Source organism: Pinus tabuliformis, chromosome 6, assembly GCF_031772625.1.
Source record: "Pinus tabuliformis cultivar Carrire ecotype Pingquan chromosome 6, CPIR1, whole genome shotgun sequence".
In the NCBI taxonomy this organism is placed as follows: domain Eukaryota; kingdom Viridiplantae; phylum Streptophyta; class Pinopsida; order Pinales; family Pinaceae; genus Pinus; species Pinus tabuliformis.
The window spans coordinates 1,578,719,167-1,578,743,588 of record NC_142292.1 but is presented as its reverse complement, the minus strand read 5'-3'; the positions used below and the strand labels follow the sequence as shown (position 1 = coordinate 1,578,743,588).

The 24,422-nt window shown below is 38.2% G+C and overlaps 1 protein-coding gene across 5 annotated transcripts in view; it reads left to right on the top strand.

Annotated features, from left to right (window-relative positions):
• The window catches only part of LOC149264838 (uncharacterized), a 398,689-nt gene that overhangs the window by 80,542 nt on the left and 293,725 nt on the right, over nt 1-24,422 (top strand). The window lies entirely within an intron of this gene.

Here is a 24,422-nt window from a genome sequence, read left to right as displayed (position 1 = left end):
GTTTTCACGCATGTTTTGTATCCGTTTGTAAGACTATTCTTTAAATGTTTGTAATGCATGTTTGCTTAACCTGTACTAATATAGTTGAATTACTTCGGTTATTTTAGTACTTACATTATTGAAGATGTGTTGTATTGTTTATCAATGCTGTCTCACTCGTGTGGACTACTCCGTTGGACATTAGACAGACCATTCTTGTGTTTTCTTGGTTTTAATGACTGTCACCCCTGTGTGGACTACTCCGCTGGACGGTGTACGTGTTTTCCCTTGTACTTTGGTTTTAACGACTGTCGCATCCGCTATGGACTATTCCACTGGATGCTGGACAAACCCTTGTTGTTTTTGCGTGTGTCTCTCCCTAGGTGGTACTACTACCTCTCATCTAGAGGCTCACTTTTACCCTCTCCCTTACAATAAGAGAACCTGGACACAAAGTTACATTACCCGCTCACTAGGCATACTCACCTCTCTTTCTTGAAATTACAAGCATAACACTGTCATGTGTTGAACAATAAGAGCTAAGGCAAATCATTAAGATAATGGCAAGCGGGCCATCATACCAGATGGGCCTCTTACACCAAACAGTGTGAGGTCTAGTTGGGACTTCATACCGGGGAGATCCCCTGAACGTTGGCATGTCCAGCACTGTCAACAATATCCTATTCTTTGTTTCATCATTTCATGTTTGGTTTACTCCTCACATCGAGACTTGTTTATATTATATGCTAATAACCCTTTTCTTGCTGTTTTCCTTGGTTAGGAAAGCTTGCTGAATGCTCAAGGATTATGAGGAGATTTCAAAGGATAGACTTGAAGCATGGTAGAAGTTCTATTGCAAAGGAAGCCCTTCAAGAATTGATGTCCTACAAGGTTTGTTGAGAAACAACTCAAGGTATGTCTTAGACTATAAACTTTGTTAGAAAGTTCTCTTCATGCAAAAGGTACAATCATTCTTCTTTTATTTGCTTTACATTACTGACATCCTTATGTCTAGGGTTTTGAATCTCAAAGATTCTTGTTGTTGATTTGGGGTAGCATCGGATTTGCTCTAAGCCTCAAATTTTGCAGGGAGGTTTGGGCACAGGTATTCCAGAGAACCTAGAAAGTGTTTTGGGAAATTCCACCCAGAAGTGATTTTATTAAAATAATTAATATTTTTAATGGGGTTCCTAAGTCTAAACTTAGGAAAATTAAAATATTAATGGGTATTAATCTAATCACGGGTGAAACTTCTAGAAAAAGCCATGGATAAAGTCAAAATGATCTGAGCCTTTGATTATGTTTTAATCTAGGCCGTTGATTGCTCAACATGAAGATATAAGAAGGGACTTGAGGGTCACTTGGAAAACACACCAGGCGGATACTCAGTTGCCCAAGAGAAATCGATTTTCTCACTGGTCGAAGTTTGAAAAGAGAAAATCGATTCATAGGGAGAGTTGCAGGTGGAGGAGAGACAGAGAGGGTTCAACATCAGTCAGGGAGACAAGGATGAAGACACAGAGCAACAGAAGGAACAACGTTGGGCAAATTGACGCTGGGAGAGGCAGCGCTAGCCTGAGTGACGCAGACATTGCGCAGGCCAGTCTAGAGGCCAGAGAAATTGATGCTGAGCAAGCCAAGGAGATGCAGGGGGTCAAGGAACCTTTGTCTCGAGTCAGGCACTTGTTCAGGAACGTCTGTAAATTTTTCTCAGTTCTATACTGTTGGGTGAAATTTTGTACATGTTGACTTTTGCTGAAGAATAATAAAACCCTCATCTGTTGCACCGATTTTCCCGCATTGGGTTTTTCCGGGGCAATTGTCCAAAGATAACTGTGTTATGGTGTTTGTATATGTGCCGACAATTTTTTCTTACATTTTATTTCTGCAATATTTTAATTGTGAAGGCTACAGTGGAATATGTTTCAATATTTGCCGTAAGTATATAGCTGATAACTTATCTCTGAATTAATAAGTAGAAGAAGTCATATTAATCACTGTAGTAGGATTTCCATTTTAGAAATTTTCACATGGTATTGGAGCTACAGGGAGGTAGAAGAGAAAAGCAGGAAGATCCAACACTAAGAAAGGGAATTCGAAATCCCCGCAAGGGCAGAAATTCGAATCTCCTAGAGGATTGATCAGTTCAAACCAAAGAGATTGGATTTCATGGGAAAACTCCTATGTTACTAGGATCCGGATCCGGATCCGCCAATTTTTTGAGAAGCTAGGATTCAGAAACGACAAGTACAAGCAAATATAAAATATTTTATAATTTTTAAAATTAAAATTTATATAAATATAAAAATAAAATTAAAATTTATATAAATATAAAAATAAAAACATATGTTGATTTTTCAATATGTAATTTTTATATACAATAAATAATTTTTATATAAGTAATTCCTAAGGTATCATTTATAAATATTAATTAATTAAATTTATATAAAAATAAAAAAACATATGGAAATTTCTAAATATATAAATTCAATATAATACTTCAAAAATAATTATTAAGTTAATCATAATATAATTAATGCATCATTTATAAATATTTAAACATTAATTATTAGTTATAATTATTTATATTAAGCAAATTATTAAACTTATTTTAGAAAAACTATTTTTAAACTTGAAAAGAAACTTTAAAATTGATTAAAATATAAACTTACTTTTTAAACTTTAAATAAAATATCTTCTAAATAAATACGAGTAGATTATAATCTTGACGTCACATGTATTAAAGTTTATAATATGTATTTGTATTAAATAATATAAAGTTTATAATATGTCTTTGTATTAAAGTTTATAATACTGTCAACATAGAAATAATAAATTGTGGCCCGCCAACTCCCTCTCGGACTTCATATCCGCTCGTTCTTATCATTAGCTTCATTCACTTGAATTAAAGTTTATAATATATTGTATTAAAAATAATACATTTCAACGTAAAAATAATAAATTTTATGATGTCCAACAACTCCCTATTTTATTTTCGCGGAGGGATTTTTAATCCATTTCTTAACATTTGAAATTGACTTGCGTTGATATTTCTGTTTAGAAATTTTGTGCTGAATTACCCAAGGAGAGAAATTTTTGCTGACATACAGTATTTACACACAGAGAGAAGATGGGCGGATGTCTATGGATCCGGATCCGAATCCTTCTCTGATTTGGGGATCCGCGGATCCAGCCATCAGGCTTGACAGATCCGGTAACATAGGAAAACTCTCTCTAAGTGAGTCGACAGAGAGTTAAGTCTTTTTAGTCGAAATTTATCAATGGTAGAAGAAATAATGCAACAGAAGACTCAGCGAGGAAGACGCAGTTTTTCCTACAACAGTTGCTGGGATAGGTTAGCGTAAGAAATTTGCACAATATGGTTACTCAAAATATCCAAGATTTGTCTATCAGATTAGATCAAGAATTCGCGTGCTTAGCTAATTTAGCGTCAACGAATGTTTGGTACATTGATAGCAGGGCTTCAGCTCATATGGCTGGAGTACGAGAACATTTCTCGAGCTACCAAGAAGAACAAATGGACTTCCAAATAACTCTGGGAGACAGAACAAAGTGTACTCCCATAGGGAGAGGTACCATAACTTTTCAGACGGAAGCAGGGACCGACATCTGAGCCACCAATGTCTCGCATGTGCCAGGATTAGGGATGAATCTAATTTTAGTGTCTCAGTTACAGGACAAGGGATATGATGTATACTTCATCGAAAGAAAGTATATGTTAAGCATCCAGGCTGGAAGAGGAAAAAACAAATTGGGATTTGAAGCAACAAGTTGTATAGGTTGTAGCTTGAATCGCCAATGGCACTGATAGGCAACAAATATAATGGTGAGAAGGAGCGAAATGAACTATGGCATAGGCGAATGGGGTACTTACACCATGGAGCACTGAGGATGCTCAGAGAGACTGTTATAGGGGTACCAGTCCTACGCAATGAACATGATGACTTATGCAGAGGATGTGTACTAGGAAAGTATGCTAAAGCAAATTTTCACAGAAGTAACAATAGAGCAAGGGATGTATTAGGTTAATACACTCAGATATCTGTTGTCCTATGTCCACAAGGGCTCTTAGTGGTAGCGAATACTTAGTCACTGCTATCGATGATCACTCCAGAAAAACCTGGATCTATTTCTTAAAGACTAGGGATGAGGTCTTTGATTGTTTCCGAGAGTTTAAGGCTCTTGTTGAAAATATGACAAGGAAAAAGATAAAGGTATTGTGTTCAGATAACGGCGGAGAATATACAGACAAGCATTTCACAGATTTTTGTGCAAAGGAGGGCATCAAAAGAGAGTGGACAACTCCATATAACCTGGAGCAGAATGGAGTGGCAGAACAAAAGAACCAAACTATTATTGGGGCAACCAAGGCCATGTTGTATGATTAGGATCTACCTAAGTATCTATGGGCAGAAGCTTGCAACACGACAGTATATATTTAGAATAGAACTCTTCATAAGGCATTGGGGAAGAGAATGCCCGAAGGAGTATTCACAGGGAAGAAGCCGAAAGTTGGTCATCTCAGGCTATTCGGAAGCGTGGCCTATTGCCACATTCCAAACAAGAAGCGTAGCAAACTGGATCAAACTGCAGAAAAGGGGTATCTCGTAGGATTAATCGAGACCTCAAAGGCATATAGAATCTACATTCTAGGCAGCAGGAAGATTGTAGTAAGACGAGAGGCAAAGTTCATGGAAGATAGAGCTTTCAGGTAATCTCGTGAAATGCCTGCAAAAGATCAGTCAGGGGATGTTCCATTAGTCCAAGAACAATAGGGTTAGCAAGAACGACAAGCAGGAGAATATACACATGGGGCAAGTACAGTGACCAGTACCAATATTTCCTCAGAGGGAGGAAATGCAGATGCTTCTCAATAGATGGAGCAACAAAGTGAGGAGGAAGAATTGGTTGAACCTTCCACCACCAGTGGTACAATGAGCAGAGAAGTGCAACAAACATTGAGGGATGCAGAGGAGTTTTTTGGAGCTCCTAGAGCCGAGAAGAGGCAACACAGACAACCAGATAGATACCAAGCATTGGTAGCTCAGGTTGGAGAACCCTCTAGCTTTCAGGAAGTTGTTCAACACCAAGTGTGGGTGGATGCCATGGTGGAAGAGTACAACTCCATCATGACAAATGATGTCTGGGAAGTAGTACCTAGACCAGAAAATAGATCAGTGGTAGGTTCGCGATGGATCTACAAGATCAAGTATGCTGCAGACGACAGCATAGAGAAGTACAAGGCAAGGTTCGTGGCAAAGGGGTATGCTCAGAAAGAAGGGATAGACTATGAAGAGACCTTCGCCCCAGTTGCTTGTTACACCTCTATCAGATCTGTTATATCCCTAGCAGCTCAAATGGGATGGGAGATTCACTAGATGGACGTCAAGACAACATTCTTGAACGGGGTGATAGAAGAAGAGGTGTATATAGAATAAGCCGAAGGGTTCGAAACTCATGAGAAGAAGTCTCATGTTTGCAGGTTAAAGAAAGCCCTGTACGGGCTCAAGCATCCACCTAGAGCATGGTATGGTCGAATTGATAGTTACTTGCAGCAGTGGGGATTTGTCAAGAGTGATGTTGATCCCAATCTCTACTATTTATTGGTAGAGAATGGGCCACTTATTTTGGTACTATATGTAGATGACCTGTTTCTAACTGGATCATCTAGGTTCATCTAGGATTGAAAGAAGAATCTTGAAGCCAAATTCGACATGAAGGATTGGGATTGGCGCATTATTTTCTGGGGTTGGAAGTTTGGCAGAAGAATGGGGAGATCTTCCTTGGTCAAGGAAGATATGCTATAGAGATTCTGAAGAGATTCAGAATGCAGGATTGCCGACCCATGGCTACTCCTATGATCACCAACTGGAAGAAAATAGATGCATCAAAGGATAAAGAAGTAGATCCCACCTTGTACAGATAGCTCATTGGGTCGCTTATGTATTTGGTCAACATTAGGCCAAACTTTTGTTTTGCGGTTAACACTCTTAGTCAGTTCATGGTGGAACCGAAAAGAGTGCATTGGGCAACAACTAGACACATACTTAGGTATGTACAAGAAACAATCGGATATGGGTTGAAGTACTCGAGAGGAGAGGATGTCAATTGGAATGGGTTCACCAATGCAGATTGGGTAGGAAATTCAGTAGACCGAAAATGTACCTCTGGGTACTGCTTCAGTGTTGGATCAGGGATGATATCCTGGTGCAGCAGGAAGCAGAAATAAGTAGCACTGAGTTCAGCAAAAGCATAATATATGGCAATGAACATAGCTACGTGCGAAGCCATATGGCTTAGAAAATTGCTTGTGAGCCTATTCATGAAAAGGATGGAGGCGACCAAAGTTTACTGCGATAATCAAAATTGCATCAAACTCTCTGAGAATCCAGTATTTCATGATTAGTCGAAACATATAGATACCCTTTGTCACTTTATCAGAGACTATGTTCAACGTGGGGCAATACAACTACAATATGTTCCCATAGGAGAGCAGGTGGCTGATATACTCACAAATTCTCTCGGAAGAGCTAAGTTTACTCAATTCAGAGAGCAGTTGGGTATGATTGAAAATCTGTTTCAGTAGCAGGAGCAGGATGCAGTGCAGATGCAATGTTGGGTGACAGGACCAACAACAACACGGATGTGGAGGGAGATGCAGTACAGATGTGGCATTGATAGTAGTAGTGTCAAAGGCAACAATACAGTAGCAGCAATAGCGCAATAGTTGATGGACAATGTGTCAGACATCAACAACGCAGAGATGATGCTTCAGAGTCAGAGCAGTATGCAGAGAGGTAATATATTGCTAGAGCACATTCCTCGCTAAGAGGGAGTGTTGATTTGGGGTAGCATCGAATGTGCTCTAAGCCTCAAATTTTGCAGGGAGGCTTGGGCACAGGTATTCCAAAGAACCCAGAAAGCATTTTGGGAAATTCCACCCAGAAGTGATTTTATTAAAATAATTAATATTTTTAATGGGGTTCCTAAGTCTAAACTTAGGAAAATTAAAATATTAATGGGTATTAATCTAATCAAGGGTGAAACTTCTAGAAAAATCCATGGATCAAGTCAAAATGATTTGAGCCTTTGATTATGTTTTAATCTAGGCTGTTGATTGCTCAACAGGAAGATATAAGAAGGGACTTGAGGGTCATTTGGAAAACACACCAGGCAGATACTCAGTTGCCCAAGAGAAATCGATTTTCTCACTGGTCGAAGTTCAGCAAGAGAAAATCGATTCAGAGGGAGAGTTGCAGGTGGAGGAGAGACAGAGAGGGTTCAACATCAGTTAGGGAGACAGGGATGAAGACACAGAGCAACAGAAGGAACAATGCTGGGCAGATTGATGCTGGGAGAGGCAGCATTGGCCTTAGTGATGCAGACATTGCGCAGGCCAGTCCAGAGGCCAAAGAAATTGATGCTGGGCAAGCCAGGGAGACGCAGAGGGTCAAGGAACCTTTCTCTCGGGTTTGGCACTTGTCCAGGAGCATTTGTAAATATTTCTCAGTTCTATACTGCTGGGTGAAATTTTGTACATGTTGATTTTCGCTGGAGAATAATAAAACCCTCATTTGCTGCACCGTTTTTCCCGCATTTGGTTTTTCTGGGGACAATTGTCCAAAAATAACTGTGTTATGGTGTTTTTATATGTGCCGACATTTCTTTCTTACATTTTATTTGTGCAATATTTAATTATGAAGGTTGCAGTAGAATATGTTTCGATATTCGCTGTAAGAATACAGTAGATAACTTATCTCTGAAGTAATAATTAGAATAAGTCATATTAATCACTGTAGTAGGATTTCCATTTTAGAAATTTTCACACTTGTTAGGGTGATTAATATCTAGATTGAATCTAACCTCGTTATATAATCATTTGATCATTCTTGTGAAACCCTAACCCTTAGAGTTCACTATAAAACCTTAGCCTCTTGTTGCTAAGGATTTGTCAATGTTTATTATGAAACCCTAGTTCTTTTAGGATTATTGGTTAAGTCTAGAAATCATATTCTTTTGATGTTTAGGGTTTTGATAGTATATAAACCCTAGGCCTTTAGGGTTTGCTGTTAATGTCTAATTGAAACCCTAGATCTTTAGGGTTTGGTAAATTAGAGTTTTTAAGCTAAAACCCTTTTGATAGTTGTAGTAAGATCCTAGGAATGATAAGGATTTGTCAATGTTAATTATGAAACCCTAGTTCTTTTAGGATTATTGGTTAAGTCTAGAAATCATATTCTTTTGATGTTTAGGGTTTTGATAGTATATAAACCCTAGGCCTTTAGGGTTTTCTGTTAATGTCTAATTGAAACCCTAGATCTTTAGGGTTTGGTAAATTAGGGTTTTTAAGCTAAAACCCTTTTGATAGTTGTAGTAAGATCCTAGGAATGAAACCCTAGGTGTATGTTCGTCTGTCTGATCGAAACCCTAGCCTAGTCAAAATTGTTGTATATCTAACTTTAATGTATTGATGTTTGTGTCTTGGGTTTACCTAGTAGATATTATTGTGATATGCTAGTGCATGATTATGAAATCCTAGTTATGTATGTGCAAGTATGCTTATTGATACTCATGTTTTAGTTTGTGAATTCTAGGGTTTGTAACAAAACCATAATAGAAATTGATATTCTAGGACTTGATGATATTATTGATATGTTTTAGTTTTGATGATGAAAATCTAGGATTTGGAACAAACCCTAGTAGAGTTTGTCATAGAATATATTATTGAAACCTTAGATGTATAGTACTGTGATTAGATTATTATGATTTGCTATCTAAGGCCATGTGTCTCGAAATGGAATCTAGGGTTTATGACAAAACCATAGTAAGATGTTTAAGTCTAGTATGCAAATAGATGTATCTCTTTTCGATTATGAACCTAAACCAAGTTTAGGTATTTGATGTCTAAAGTCTCAATGCTTTGATGCTTCCTTTATAAGAATTTGACATAATTAACCTCATGCTTCTATATGTATTTGGTTGTACTTGCTATTAAAGATTTATAAGAATTTGACATAATTAAGCTCATGCTTCTATATGTATTTGGTTGTACTTGCTATTAAAGTTTTGCAGGTACATAATCTTCAAGATGTTGGAGATATTCGTAATTGAAAAATAATGATGAGCATGATGAAGGAAGCTATAAGGATGATGATGATCAAGATGACCTTGATGAAGTCGTGAAAGGTTGAAGCTTCTCCGATGTTATAGAAGAAGAAAATTGTTGATCTCCCTAAGTTGAGAGGGAGCATGGATAGAAGAAAAGAGTACATCTCCCCAATTGAGAGGGAGGGCATATAATGAGTCATGATGGATACTTTGTAGAAGAAATCAGAGAATGAATAGATATGCAATGTATTGAGGATGCCTTGGTGCTGTTGAAGAAATGAAAGAAGAAAAGCTTCCACATAGTTGAATATGAATAACTAAGTGGCATCAAGATGATTGACAACCTCAAAGGTTTGTGTTTACTTGTATATGTATATTTGAAAGTTTATTGCTGATTGGGGTTTGTGTTTAGCAGGTAAATCTCTCCATAAAGAAGGGATGAACACTTGGGAAGCATGCTTGGACAAATGGAAATATCTAGTTTATTAGGGAGAGATGAAGCATCTACTGGTAGATGCTTGGGAGGACATCTGGAGAGCCTATGTGTTCATGTCTAGATCCCGAAGAGGGAGGCTGGCGTTGGTCATGGCGCTCCGACCTTGGATACACACCTAGATCCCTGGGTTGATGGTTAACAAGTAAGCCTAATAGTACTTAGACTGGCTGAAAGCTTGAGTCCATCTTAGTCCCACTTGAATAGAATACCCTGGTCATGTTTTGTTATGGATAAATATATATGAAATAATGTAAATGATAATAATCATAAATAATGATTAGTTAATTAGTAATTAGGTTGAAGAGTCATGTCTAAATGAGACATGACTCTCCATGAAGAGACACCTGCTTGGTATATAAGCATGCCTCTCGTTCTCATTGAATCATTCTTATTCACACATTTTAATATATAATATTTGTATCCTCATGGATATCTTTATATTCCAAGTCTTTTGGAGTAATTAATCTATAGAAGGAACTTGTTCGCTTCATGTTTCTAGTCTGCAACAATGAGTGTGCTAGAACTCTTCGTAGTTCATCTCGGAGATCTTCCATGTACCTCTATATATTTGTAATTATGAATATCTCCCTAGTTAAGAGGGAGTGTTGAAGAATGTAACTAGTGTCGGTCTTCATAATTGTACTTGAGTCATGATGTAATGTATTTATCAAAAGAAAGAAAGAAAATATTAAAGAAATTGACTTATTAAAGCATGGGTTTCATGCTTGGGTCAATTGTTTATAGGTTAAAGCCTCCATTGTAGGCCTTTAGTGTTTATGTCAAGTGTCATTGTCCATGAAATAATGTAAAGAACCCTTCTTGGGATTTATTTGTCGAGAAAGAAATTTATTTTCATGTAAATTAGGTCTTCTAGGCCTCTTCCACCAAGTCGGCCTAAAATGAGAGGCAAAAACTACTATATAAAGGCAACAACTTGATCTCATTTGGAGGATTCACTCACCAAGTTCGATCTGCAATTACTGGGGCAGTAAAAGTGCAAAATTTAAGGAAGAAGGTGAAAAGGGCTAGCGAAGGAGAAGGAGGTCTATCTCAAGCATAAGAAGTCGAAATTCTCTCTCTCTCTCTCACACGTGTGAAGCTGCTAAGCTGCTGGAAGGGTCAAAACTTCTGTTCTGTTGTTGGGCTGAAATTCTGCGAGTAGGGGTCGAAGATCTGAAGCTGGGAAGTGGAATTTCTAGATTGTTGCTGCGTTGAAGTTGGTGGACAAGAAGAGACTATTGAAGGTTGTTGAATCATTTTGGAGGGCTGACTTGGTGAAGGAGGAAGGTATATTGGTCTAAGGTCTTGGTCCATCTCATTTTGAATTACTGAAAGAAGAGTTCTTCAACTAGGTTTTGCCCTATATAGGGGTTTTAGCCCTGGCTGAGTGCCTACATATGGTGTCCTTGGTTTTTTTTGTTTTGGTTTTGGTAATTGCTTGATGAACAAAGATAAAAGAGAACATAAGAAAGTTAATAATAATATAAAGACATCACAAGTAATTATCAACATAAAGAAAATATTTCTGCCTTTCCGATTTTCTAAGATGCAGTTCGTATAGGATTGTTGGGGTCTAGTTCGACTATGAACGTACGATCAATTTTTTTTTTGGTAAGGATGTTGAAGAACTCAGATGTATAGTCCAATTACCTCTCTAGCAAATTTTTTTGAGAGGGGGAGGTGGGTAATTTTTTTGTTATGGAAGATTTAAAAAAGAAGAAGGAATAGACGACTGGCAGTGGCCGACAACATAGCCGCCAGTCGGACCATCTAGATTCTAGCCATTGGAGACACAAAGGGCTGACAAGTTGATTGATAGTTTGCAGCGCGTTGATCACTACGTGTCAACGACCCATAGCAGTACACCCCCTTTTTTCGCAAAAGTGATAGCGCCTGATCGACGTGTCTGTGCAGTTCAACTATCATCATCAGCTTGATCATGATGTTATATTGTAAACCCTTTTTGCATGTGTAAATTGTAAATAATCTCAGCAGATCTGTGTCGTGTTTGTAATTGCCTAGGTAAACCTACTTTTCTGGTGATGATCTACATTCCGGGAGGTTTTTTGTCTCATTGATCCATTCTCGGATAGTCGGCAGAGTTTTCCTTCAGCCTTACCCCAAAGCCAAAATAGATTTTGTCATTGGGATTTTAGGAGAGTCCTAGTGTTCTAGATCGAGTCTATGTAAAAGCGATTTGGGAATAATCCTAACTATTTGGTTAGGTTATTTTATTACAAATTGCTTGATCTGGTAGATTATATTTGTGTTGTAGAACTGGGTAGTCTGTGAGGGTCTTTTGCAAACGGGTTTTCCTCCTTAAGATGTAAAAAATGTAAAAATCATGATGTAAAGTGTCTTGAGGGTTAGAAAAATAATTTATCCCCTCAGGTTAATTAATTAAAATTTTTGGCCAAAATTAGTTAAAATCCTAAGCCAGAAATTTGATTAATTTTAGGTTCTAGGTAAATTTAAATTCTCCAAAGGCAAAATTCGTTAGTCCTTTAAAAAATTAAAGTTTAAGAGTTTCAGGGACTAAGGTAAATTAATTATTTTGCTAAATTTTAAGCCTTTGGTCCCTAGGGTTAAGTCAAAGTCAAAATTTTGAGGAAATTAATTCAAAAATTTAATTTTTGAATTAATTAAAATGCATTTAATTGAAAATTTTGAATTTCCTCAATAATTTAAAATTTCGACGGATGAGATTAAAAGAAATTTTAATCCTCATCAACGGTCGAGATTGCTTTGACGAGGATCACTCGAACTAGCCGTTGGAGGATTTATCTTTAAATAGGAGGTCATTTGTCAGTCAGTAGATCTGATCTTTTGATTGTGTACTAAGCGAAAAGCTCTCTTGTAATCTTTTTATGAGCAATAAAGAAAGACTTTGGGGTTAATTTCTGCTGGTGTTACTCTTCGTGGAAATACTGTAAGATGTGTCATTTTCATGCGTAGATTTCTTTTTAGCCATTGATGATAGCTTTCTGAAGAGTGATTTGAGTACATGTATCTTGCTCAATTGCTGGGGTTTGAATGATAATTTAAGTTTTGAATATAATAGCAGGTATCTCTATTAAATCTGAATTTTATTATCGTTTTCTCGCTCTATGTTGACGACTGAATTGAGTTTTGTAGGAAAGTCTTGATTTTTAGATCATCGGGCATTCGGGGAAGTTCTCGGTTGAACCAACCAACTCCCAATCTGTGTTTTCTGAAGAGCCCAACTTGAATTTGATCTCGGGCTTATCATAAGATATTTTTTATGGGTGATGCATGAAGGGTTTTGAGCTCAGTACCTCCTTTAAAATTCAAAAAATTTAATTTTTTTGTGCTAAATCGTTAGATCTGGCTGTTGAGAGCCTTAGATCATCAGATCTGGGAGCGGAGTCAGACTCACACTCCCTAGATCTGATAGATCTACCATTTATGTACATAGATCTGTAATTTTCTTCAGTTTTCTAACTTGGGTTTTTTGGGTTTTAGTTTTTTGGGTCATTGTATATATCGTTTGGGTGTTTCTTGTTAGCCTCACTCTCTTAATAATCAATTAATAAACCCAAATATTAAATTAAATCAATAAAATCATGAGAACTCCTCAAACTAAGGAGTCTAGTTTTGGATGAGAGATTCTCTCCAACTAGCTCTCCTAAATTAGTGTGTAAGTTGAAAAATTGTCTCAACCAAGTGAGGCTAAGATAGATGCACTATCTTAAGACCACTTGCTCATGTATTTAAATGTATTATTAAATTATTTGAATAAGAGAGAATTACATGAGCATGAGATACCACATGATGGCTCTCTGCCGTTTCCGCCAGTTTTGTTTTGTGTGTTAATTCGCTGTGCATATGGTGATATGGCTGTGTGATTCTTCTTCATGTGGTATCAGAGCCGCTTTTCAGTCAAAGAGCATTTGTCGTGACATACATTTGCCTTGATTGTTGACCAACCCAAGTAATGTTGCTAGGAGAATGTTGCATGTGATTCTGGGCACCACCAGATTTGGGACGAGCCATAATGAAATTTCATATTAAAAGATCACGTGTAGAGCGATTGAAAGAGTCCATGACTAGTCTAGGTGCGCACAGCGAGATCGGGTTCGTTCACATGGAGACCAACCGTAGAAGCCAAGCTGTCGTGGTCGTTACAAGGATTTGATCAAAGAAATCAACCAAGATACCATATGCATTCACCAATTCAGTTGTTGTTGTGCACTGAAGTGCAGTGCGATGAATTTGATTGGTGTGTTGTAGATCGCCGAGTCAAATTGTTGGTGCAGTTCCTGTTGATTGAGTGCCTGAGCATAATTCATTGTTGGAAGGGGCCGGATTTTCATTTTGCATGGATCGATTTGCTGGTTGATATAATCCAAGCGGGGAACACGTTAAATGCACCCTGCGTTAGATGGGACGGGGTTGCACCAAGACAGATCCGATTGTAAGGTTGTGCGTTCATATATACCTGTGGGTGTCAGAGGTTTTGAATGAATACGATGCATATATGATCGCTAGATCATTCGCAGAGTTGAGGAATGCGATCCGACTAATTTCATAATATATATGTAGCAGAGATCTGACTGATTATTTGTGTGTTGCAGGGACAAAACCTTGTTTATTTAATTATTGTTTGTAGATGAATCACTGTCATGAGTCAAACACCCATGCACTAAATCTTCTTGAATTTCTGTCAGTTAGACTCAGAGGCGATCTTTACAGCGTCTGGCTAGCACATTCGCCTGCATAACCTCCGGTGTTGGCTGGAGAAGAATATAATGCACTGGTAGATGTGGGTTCCGTGGGCCACTTGATTAAGGCGACAAGTGTAAGGTGCCACGGCCCTGCATGCAGCCCTCCGAATTCGCTCCTAAGCTCATTTATCAGCTTAACAAATTCCTCTCTGCGCTCAGGCGACGACGTTGCCCACACATAGTACATCCCCACCTCTTTCGTCATGTTTGTAACTCCTCACTCGCTACCTCAATCCAGATGCCATGCCATTATCACAGATTGATGGTAATATCTGTAATGTCGAATATTCATTCTGGTGCTAATATTCCTACCGTGAGATTTCAGCTCCAAAATACGCTCTAAGTGGCGGAAATTCCTTCAACGCAAAAATGTGAATATCAAGAAGAAATTTGAGGACGTGAAGACAAAGGAGAGCTAGCGTGGAAGAGAGCCAACCTTTCCCAAAAACAAATGCGTTGAAAATTCAGTTTCAGCCATAGTCAACTTTTTCTCCAACGAAAAGGTATACTTTATGAAAAATTTAAAGTGTCTTTTGACTTTTTAAAGTGTTTTGACTTTTAAAGAGATTCGTTCACTTGAAAAAGTGACTTTATAAAAGTTAATTCACTTTTTAAAAGGAACATCACTAAAAATTTTAATGGGAGTCTAAAAGGGATTGAAAACCAAACTATTTTTTTTGGAGACATAAGGTGTATGAGTTTTATGTTTGGAGTGATGGAAGATTTAATGAATTTTTTTAAGATATATGGTGAGGAGTGATAAATGTTATTTTCTATGTAATGGAGTAATAAGGGTATCAGGTGTGATTTTGTGGAGTAATAAGGTGAAAATAATTTTGTAATGGAGTGATAAGTGGAATTTTTTAGAGGAAGCCATGTATGTAATTTGAAGCGATTGAGTTAGTGTGGAAATTTTTGAAAATAATTTGCTTTCAGAATTTGGAAGTGAGAGGTTCTCATTATTTGAGAAGACTCCATGATGACATTTTTAAAGCGAAAGATGATGTACTCCAGTGATTAATAAAAACATATCTTTTTGTGGTGATCGTGTCCTAGATCTGCCCGAAATTGAATAAGGGGATCATAGGTACACTCTGTGTCGTGAATGTGTTTGCATGGTTTGTGTCGCATTCATTAAATGATTTCTTTGTCATCTGTTTACACAAACTAAATGGGCATAAGAAACGCTTAAGTATAAGCATGCTCGATCAAGCTCCTGAAATCAAAGCTCCCATAATCAATTAAGTTCATAAGCACAAAGCATCACATCATCAACTTGATAAAAGTAATATTCTGCAACAACATTTCACAACAGCTAATTCACGCCATCAAGTTAAGGATGCTACAAATCAAGCACTTCAAGCCTAACGACATCAACATCATCAACACTTTTTGTATCACTTGCAGATAAACATTTTTTCACTGAATTGTAAGGGTGCATTCTCGGTTGAAACCGACACCCAAGCTTTGAATTGATAGGGAATCAATTAAACCAAGTGAATCCATTGTTTTTTAACTGAGTCATTCAAATCATTGTAAGCATTTCTCTTGGGTGCATTTTCGATAGTATTCGACACCCTTCTTTTGATCAATCAAGAGTGTGAGTTCAAGCAAGTGCAAATCTTACAAGCATCAAGCGAGCGTGAAAGCAAGCAAGTGTGAGTTCAAACAATCAATTGTTAAAACAAGTTCAAGCGAGCGTGCAACAATCAATCAAACATCAAGCGAGCGAGTTCTACAAATCCAACGAGTTCACATGGCAAAAAGCATTCAGTTATTAAAGATTCTTAACAATTTGATCCTCTCAACTGCTGAAGACATGGTACAAATCAACAAAACAACTCTTGCTGACATTTAAGTGCATATTCAACATGCACATGAAACAATTGAGTTCCTTCAACTGAAGTTGCAAGAGAAGCGTGTTGCTTCCAAGTCTTTTCCAGATACAGCTGATCATTCGAACTCATTCATCCAACCAACTTCAAGTGTTGAAGTTGTTCCAGTGCAACTTTCTTCCAAACCCATCATCAAGCCATGGGAAGAAATCCAAAGTAATCGAAATCGACGCGGCTTAGGATATGTCGAAGATGATGACAACTTACATATCCTTGATTATTCAAAGCCCATTCAGTTCGTCAGTGTCAAATTACTTGAACATATCACCTCAGCAAGTTCTCCGCAAGTTGCAGACAGACATCAATGCACACAAACTGAAAGTGTAGACAAACAGAAATGCATGCAAACTCAAGTTGCAGACAAACCGAAATGTTCTCATTGTCAAAGAACTGGTCATCTGGAAGATCAGTGTTTTGATCTCCATCCTTGTCACCATTGTGGCAAGTAGAATCATTCATCAAAGAAATGTTGCAAACAAGACCAACCTGCTAGATTAAAGATCGATTATTCATGGATTGATCCCTGGGAATGGTCATCCACAACCAGAAGATTGTACAAGTTTTACAATCGGATTCACTCACACATATTGTAGCCAACAGTCAAATGACGATGGTACTCTCGTGCAGTTGAACGAGGGAGTACAACAGTGAAACTCTCCTACACCTGAAGGGGGGAGTTCAGATATCAAATGCAGATGATTGTCTCTCCTTTCAGCTGACAAAGGGGGAAAATGTCAATGAAATTGACAAGTGGTTGTCAGACTGAAAGTCTCAACAACATCAGCGAAGTAGCCAGTGGGCATCAACAACAAAAGCTGCAGTGAGCAGTTTTTCAAACACAGCAAAAGCAACAGTGAGTTGTTTTTCAAAGTCATCAGCCAGTGGGCGATCATCATCAGCAGATACGCCAGTGGGCGTTCATCAAATTGTGTCAGTGGACACCGGATGTTGTTTTCAAGCAAAGGACAGTTGGATCCTTTTGTGGCTTGGCACATGATGGAGTTGTCAAGCGACATTCAGAGATGAATCAGACATGTAGTTGATTCATGTTCTCTTAAGATTTGAGTTTTTTCAGCATCCAGCTTTGGTGGTTTTTTCAGGCAAATGATTTTTGAGGATCGACTTGAGAACTTGGAAGATGGTTCCTTGTTCGTTTTGGATTTATCATTGAGGGGGGAATGTTAGCCTCACTCTCTTAATAATCAATTAATAAATCCAAATATTAAATTAAATTAATAAAATCATGAGAACTCCTCAAACTAAGGAGTCTAGTTTTGGATGAGAGATTCTCTCCAACTAGCTCTCCTAAATTAGTGTGTAAGTTGAGAAATTGTCTCAACCAAGTGAGTCTAAGATAGACGCACTATCTTAAGACCACTTGCTCATGTATTTAAATGTATTATTAAATTATTTGAATAAGAGAGAATTACATGAGCATGAGAGACCACATGATGGCTCTCTGCCTTTTCCGCCAGTTTTGTTCTGTGTGTTAATTTGCTGTGCATATGGTGATATGGCTGTGTGATTCTTCTTCATTTCTTGTTGTCCTGCAGCTACAGATCTAAAGAAGAACACTGTGTAGAGTCCAGATCTAGCCCCTGGAGGGTAAGATCTGGATCTCTGGGGTTCATTAAATCGTTTTCCAGGGATATTATTCAGACATTCTGCAATCCAGGGTTCAAATTTAAATTCAGATCTGAAATTTTTTTACTGGGGCTTGATCGGTAAATCTTAAGCAAAGGTATAAGATCTTAATCTGGAAATTTATCTTCGGTTCTTGGGCTACAGTTTCTCTGCTGCTTGGGGTTTCCTGAGCAGAAAATTTTGAATTCGTTTTTACTGTTGTTTTCTGGAAAATTTTGAAATTACTTTTACCGTGTGAGTTTGGGTTTTAAATTTTTAAGATCTGGAAAAACTTGGGTTTCTTTTTGTGTTTTTCTATCTTATATCCCTTAATCTTGTCGCTGTCAAAATCCTTATCCACGTTGCAGTTTCGCTTCCTCACCCGTCAGCTTTTCCTCCTTTGCTTTCTGTCTTTCCATCCCTTGTGTTTTGCTGTCCATCCCTGTTAGCGTGTGCCCCTATCCACGTGATCTCCCTCCACTGCATATTGCCTCCTTCATGCAACCCTCTTCTTCATTCCCGCAACTTCTCTTCTTCCCGTGGCTCTCTTCTTGCTGCCCACAATCCATCCATTTGCTCTCCTACGTATCCCCCATTCCCTAACGCTGCCTGCCCTCCTCGTATTCTGCTCCAGCCATCTATCGAATCTGTCCCTGCTGCCCAGACCTGCGTAGTTTCCTCCCCACGCTGCCAGAACATCGTTGCCATCTCCCTCTGCATCTTCTGCTCTTTACCGCGTCCATTTCCCTGCTCCATCCATCCGCAGCTGCTCCCTCTTCCAAAACCGCGCAGTTCTATCCCTTTGTTGCCGTTGTCCAAGCCTTCAACTTGCAAATCGCTGTCCAATTTCGTAGATCTCTTCTTCCCTGCCGTCGAGTTTCTCCTCATCACTCCAAAGCCTGTAGTCAATAAGGCACATTTCGATTTTTTTTTTATTTGGTTTATGTTGGTGGGGTTAGGTAAGATAGCTTAGGTTTAGTTTCTTTTAGTTTTGGTTTCTTTAAAAATTGAAGTGTGTTTTTGTTTTGATTTAATAAAAAATAAAAAATTCAAAATTCGATTTTAACTTTGAATTTTTTTTTTTGTTAATTTAAAATTAAAAACTTAAAAAAAAATTTAACATTTAAAAATATATAAATATCTAAAAAACGTAAAAAGTTTATTTTATGTGGCTAGAAAAATCGAAAATAAATTTTCACACTGGAAGATTTTAATTTCTTTTATGTGGCCTCTGGCCCATTAATTTTTTTTTAAATTATTAAGCCAGTTCGATATGTTTTGGTCACTTTTAAAAACGAAAAACTTTTATTGATCATTTACCGCATTTAATCTTAATTAGCACATTGAAATTTTTTTCCTAAAGGACTTGTTAAATTTGTCAATTTTTAACTCCTTCTTGGTGTCTTTTGTGCTAAGGTAAAATCTAAAGGTGAATTTTTGTGGTATTAGTATTTTTCATTTCTCTATAGTTAAATGTGCTTAAATTTTTATATGTAAAGATTAACTATAGGAAAGTGGGATTCCTAGATTTGGGTCACTAAGCATAATCATTTAAATTCTAGGATCTAAATCGGTTAGCATTTAAATTTCGTGGTTGTTTAAAGTATTTGAATCTCTTAAAATTTAATTGCTAAGACATTGTGCATCTGTTGAATATCTTGCATCTATCTATCGTCATTGCTTGAATTTTTTAATGTGCGTTACATGCTGGACATTTTACAAATGCTTCCAAGTGATTGTTAAAGAATCTTGTCGTGGAACTACAATAGATTGCATACCTCTGTTTCCTAAGCTGAATATTTGTGAAAATTTGTTGACATTGATATCGGATTGCAAAGTTGTTTTTGTTCTCTTTGAGCTAACTGTATCAGGAAGATTTTGAAATAAGCTGTTGTTTTAATTGTAATATCTTCAAGAGTTTATCTTTTAAGTCTCCATCCATAAAGCGAGCATTTCATTTTGGTGATTGAAGGCTTTTGCAACACAAGTGTTTTCCCGTTCTCGAGTCTAACTTCATTTCATCTTCTGGTGCATTTGCATATAAGTTAACTTTGTAGAGATAAAATTTACTTCCAAGTATAAGCTTGGTCGATAGACAGATAGATCTCCATCTGTCTTTTCTTGAGAAGCCTATTTTAATAGTACTTAAAACGGTGACCTTGCAGTCGGCAGAGCCACAGTTCTCTGCAGCGCCAGAGGCATAAAATTTACTTCCAAGCATAAGCTTGGTCGATAGACAGATAGATCTCCATCTGTCTTTTCTTGAGAAGCCTGTTTTAATAGTACTTAAAACGGTGACCTTGCAGTCGTCAGAGCCACAGTTCTCTGCAGCGCCAGAGGCACCGGGTATGTTAGAATTTCAGGAGAGGTATCGTTAATCACACCTTAGTGTGCTTCTCCTGATCTTCTCTTTGCCAATTACTATGAAATCAGGCTCAACACAGAAAGGATTGAAGGGTTCACATTTAAATAGGCATTTAACTAAAATTAACCAAGATTCTTGCATCTCACATTAGTTTTAGGATCTGCATTTCATATAAAATAGTCATTCATCTAAGCAACAGTTGCTAATCGATTACTTGGTCTTAATTTCCCTAGCAAGATCGTTGACTCCATAAGGCACTGGTATCAATCGTTTAAAATCTAATCAAATCCTATAAGTCTTGCTAAATCTTAATCAAGTGCTTGATCGCGTCACTGTGTCTCTCAAACTGGTTGTTTCCCAACTAGTTCTTCTTCATTCCACTTTTCCATAGGGTCTACCCCCCTTAGCCTGTTATAGGGAGACAACTTAAATGGAGAGATTGGCGATTAGGGCGACAGCCCCCCATCTGAGCCGTTGTCGCGGTGCCTAGACATTCTGTGCGATAAAACAACGGGAGTGTAAAGGGCGGTGGGTGTGGATTGGATGTCGAGAGATAGCCCGCTGGAGGAACCAGATGCAACGATCGCAGTGTCGGGTGGAGCAACTAATAGTAGGCAGTGGCGAAAAAGGCTTGGGCAGCGACAATTGTGTATATGCTGCGTGAGGTGGGAGATGGGAGAAGGGTGATAATGACATACACCAGACCTGCATGCCACTTGTTCACACCGTGAGGAGAATAATCGACTGATCGTAGAGAGACACACTCATAGAGGGAGCACTTTGCATCAGCAGTGGAAGAGGTTGAGAAGTTCGCAAACACAACTAGAAATCGTGGGCAGAAGGCGATGACTTGGGGCAACAATTGGATGGGATGTGAGGCGGGGGTCATGGAGGCTGTAGGGAGTGGCAAACAAAACACAGATTGAAGAGCAACAGAGCATGAGGGCATCAACAACATAGATTAGCTAGCGACAAGCACATACAAGGAATCCGACGGTGACAATGCAAAGGAAGTCGCGACAATTAGACGTTGTGGGGGAGTTCAAGCTGCAGGTGGAGGGAAAAATATGGTACGACCGCACATAGTAGCTAAAACAACGCACAACTATGAGGAGAGTGACAAGGTGTAGGTGGATTGAGGTTGAGTTGGACAGGAAGACCACCGTCACGAGTAGTGACACATGTTTGTAGAGCTGAAAGGAGCTCAGTAGCTGAGAGTAGAGGGACTAAGACAGTCCAGGCTGTGATAGGGTTATTTGCTAGGTAGGCCTGAGTTTGTGCAAGAACAAGCCAGTCAAAAGTTGAGTGAACAGGTGACCAGTACAGGGTTGTAGATCCACAAGTCGCAGGCTAGAAAGACCTGCGAATTGGCGGAGGACATCCTCATAGGGAGAGAGAGATAGAGACCATACCTGTTGAAGTTTCTAAGTCTACCAGTTAGAAACCCTGCATGCACTTTATCTGATTTATTCCTACCTGCTTGTTTCGTTACTTAACAAGTTATTTACAATGTAAATACTGAAAATAAACACTAGTGCATGCTCAACATATTATAGATCAACAACTGAAGGAAACAGAAACAATCACACCAAATGACACCGTTATTTTTGGACCAATGTCCCCGGAAAAACCCAATGTGGGAAAACCGGTGCAGCTATCTGAGGGTTTTCTTATTAAGCAATATCAGAGTACAATCTGGGTGCCAAATTCAGCTTACCCAACAGAGAATTTCCTTGGCAGTAATACCTCTCAGTTTGAGACAAATGTCCTGGTTGAAACCCCAGATAAACCTTCCGGCAGCTCCTCAGCTCCAATCTGCCCCAGAAACCCCAGCGTCTGCCTTTCTGGACTGCGTCAGCCCCTCTTTGCCTAGCACTAGCCTTGCGTCACCCTGAATGGGTTTGCGTCAGCCTTAGGAGGCCCTGCGTCAGCCTTCTGGCCCTCTGCATCAACAATGCTGGTCTCTCTGAGGCTCTGTGCAACTCCCGATTGCCTCTGCGTGGCCCTGTGTGAGCCCTGGCTGCTACTGTGTCACTTTCTCTGGCTACTGCGTTGCTCTTCCGGCACTATCTCTGCCTCTCTGTCTCTCTGTACTCAATGCCCCTTAGCTGCAACTCCAATCACTGATTCTATCTCTCTTAGCAAACCCCGCTCTAGAGAATAGGATGACTGATCACTCTACTGTATTCTCCAAGTGACCCTCAAGCCTCCTCTTATACTTTTCTTGTTGACATATCAACGGCTAAGATTAGATCTGGCTTGATCCATGTCTTTTGGACCATTCTAACACAGTTTCATATTAATTCACATTAATATTTTAATTTCCCTAAGTTTAGACTTAGGGAATCCATTAAAAATATTAATTATTTTAATATCTCCTAAATTGTTTAGAATCTGCCCAAACCCTTTCTGGATATTGGAGATCTCATGTGCCCCAACCTCTCCACCAAATTTTGTGGCTAGAGCACATCCGACGCTACCCCAAATCAACAATACCAATCAAGGCGTTGTAGAAGTGTTCGGCGATTTTCCGATGGCATCAACTGGTTTGAGTTACTAGGACAGGTTAGATGGGGCCTACAATTTCGTTCCATGGAAGGATAGAAGTGATGATTCTCTAGGAGAACAACCTATGGGAGTTTGCAATCATCCAAATTATAACTCCTTCAGATGCTACAACTCTGGCAGCCCACAAGTTCAAAGACATGAAGGCCAAACGTATCATCATGGATGGTGTGAAGGATCATGTGATCCCTCACATATTAGGGAAGGATAGTGCTTGGCATTGTATTAGAGTTGTTAAATTGTATTTTGGGGAAGCTTCACTATGAAGTGATTTTTAGCAGTAATATGTTTTCCCTAAAGGGACTCCTTTTAGGGAGTGTCTTTGCTATGAGATAAGTTTATTGTTGTGAGTTAGAAGCCCTCTTTTGCTAAGAGATGCAAGATGTTGTGGAGTTCGTCCTAAGGCTCATCCCTTGTCCTTTAGGATGGAATTTGTGTAGTCTGGTGCTTGGTTGTATATATTTGTGCAATATGCATTGCATTTGTTTGTTAATATAAGCAACGTTTTGAAGAAAAAATAATTATCTATAATTTTTATGTTATAAATATAATGGCAACATTTTCATATATTTATTTTTAATTTGTTATTATTATTTTTTTCATGGGGGGAAACCTCTTGGGCACCACCCTTTATACTGAGGATGGTATTTAGGGTAAACCTTAAATTCTTCAAAGCATAAGTCTAAGTCAGAACGCTCATGAATAGAGCATATATAGCTCATCAACAATTAGCTCATTAAGTGTAAACATGCCACAAAGTGGGATTTGAACCTAAGTGGGAAGAGTAACAATTCTCCTCTCAACAACTTACACTGCACCCATTTGAAAACATTTTCATATATATATATGTATGTATGTATTTGTAAGTATGTCTGCAATAGATATATGTATGTATGTATATGCTGATATGTATGTATATGCTAATATGTTTGCAATACACACACACACACACACAGCTATATATATATATATCCTTGTTTCTAAATTTTTTTAATGGGTGGTTTTGAAACTCATACTTGTTTGTAGGGGAACCTTGGTTTATAGGCCAGCCATTATTAGGATAGAGGTGTGTGGTTGGCTACTAGTGCCTTCTTGACGATGAAGCTATTAAGTATTCAAGTTTCTTTAGTATGGCTGGTTCACTAGGCAAAGTTTTATGGGAATGATTCCTGTGACTTTAAATACTAACACTCATGTTTGTCTATATGTTTTGATATAGTTGAGTTTGAATCTTTTACAAAAAGAAGCTATATACTCTTTTCTTGGAGGATTTTGTTTATTGCATTGTACTATATATCAATTTGTTATTGTGGTTTCTTTCATTCTATTATTTATAGTGTCATAGTAGTTTAATGCATGGCACTGATATTTTAAGAACATCAATTGCTTAATGAATCTTGAACTTTATAGATCTGGATAAGTGATTTGACTCTTAGACAACTACATGCTGATATAGTTGATATTTTTATACCTGTATAGAAAGACAAAATTTTAAACCTGGAATTCTGTTGCACTATTGGTTGGAGAGAAGTAAGATATGACACTTAAAGTACAAGGTTAATGTTGAAGAGAAAGAACATGATCCCTTGTGTATTTGGAACTTTTCCACATTTAACACAACACTA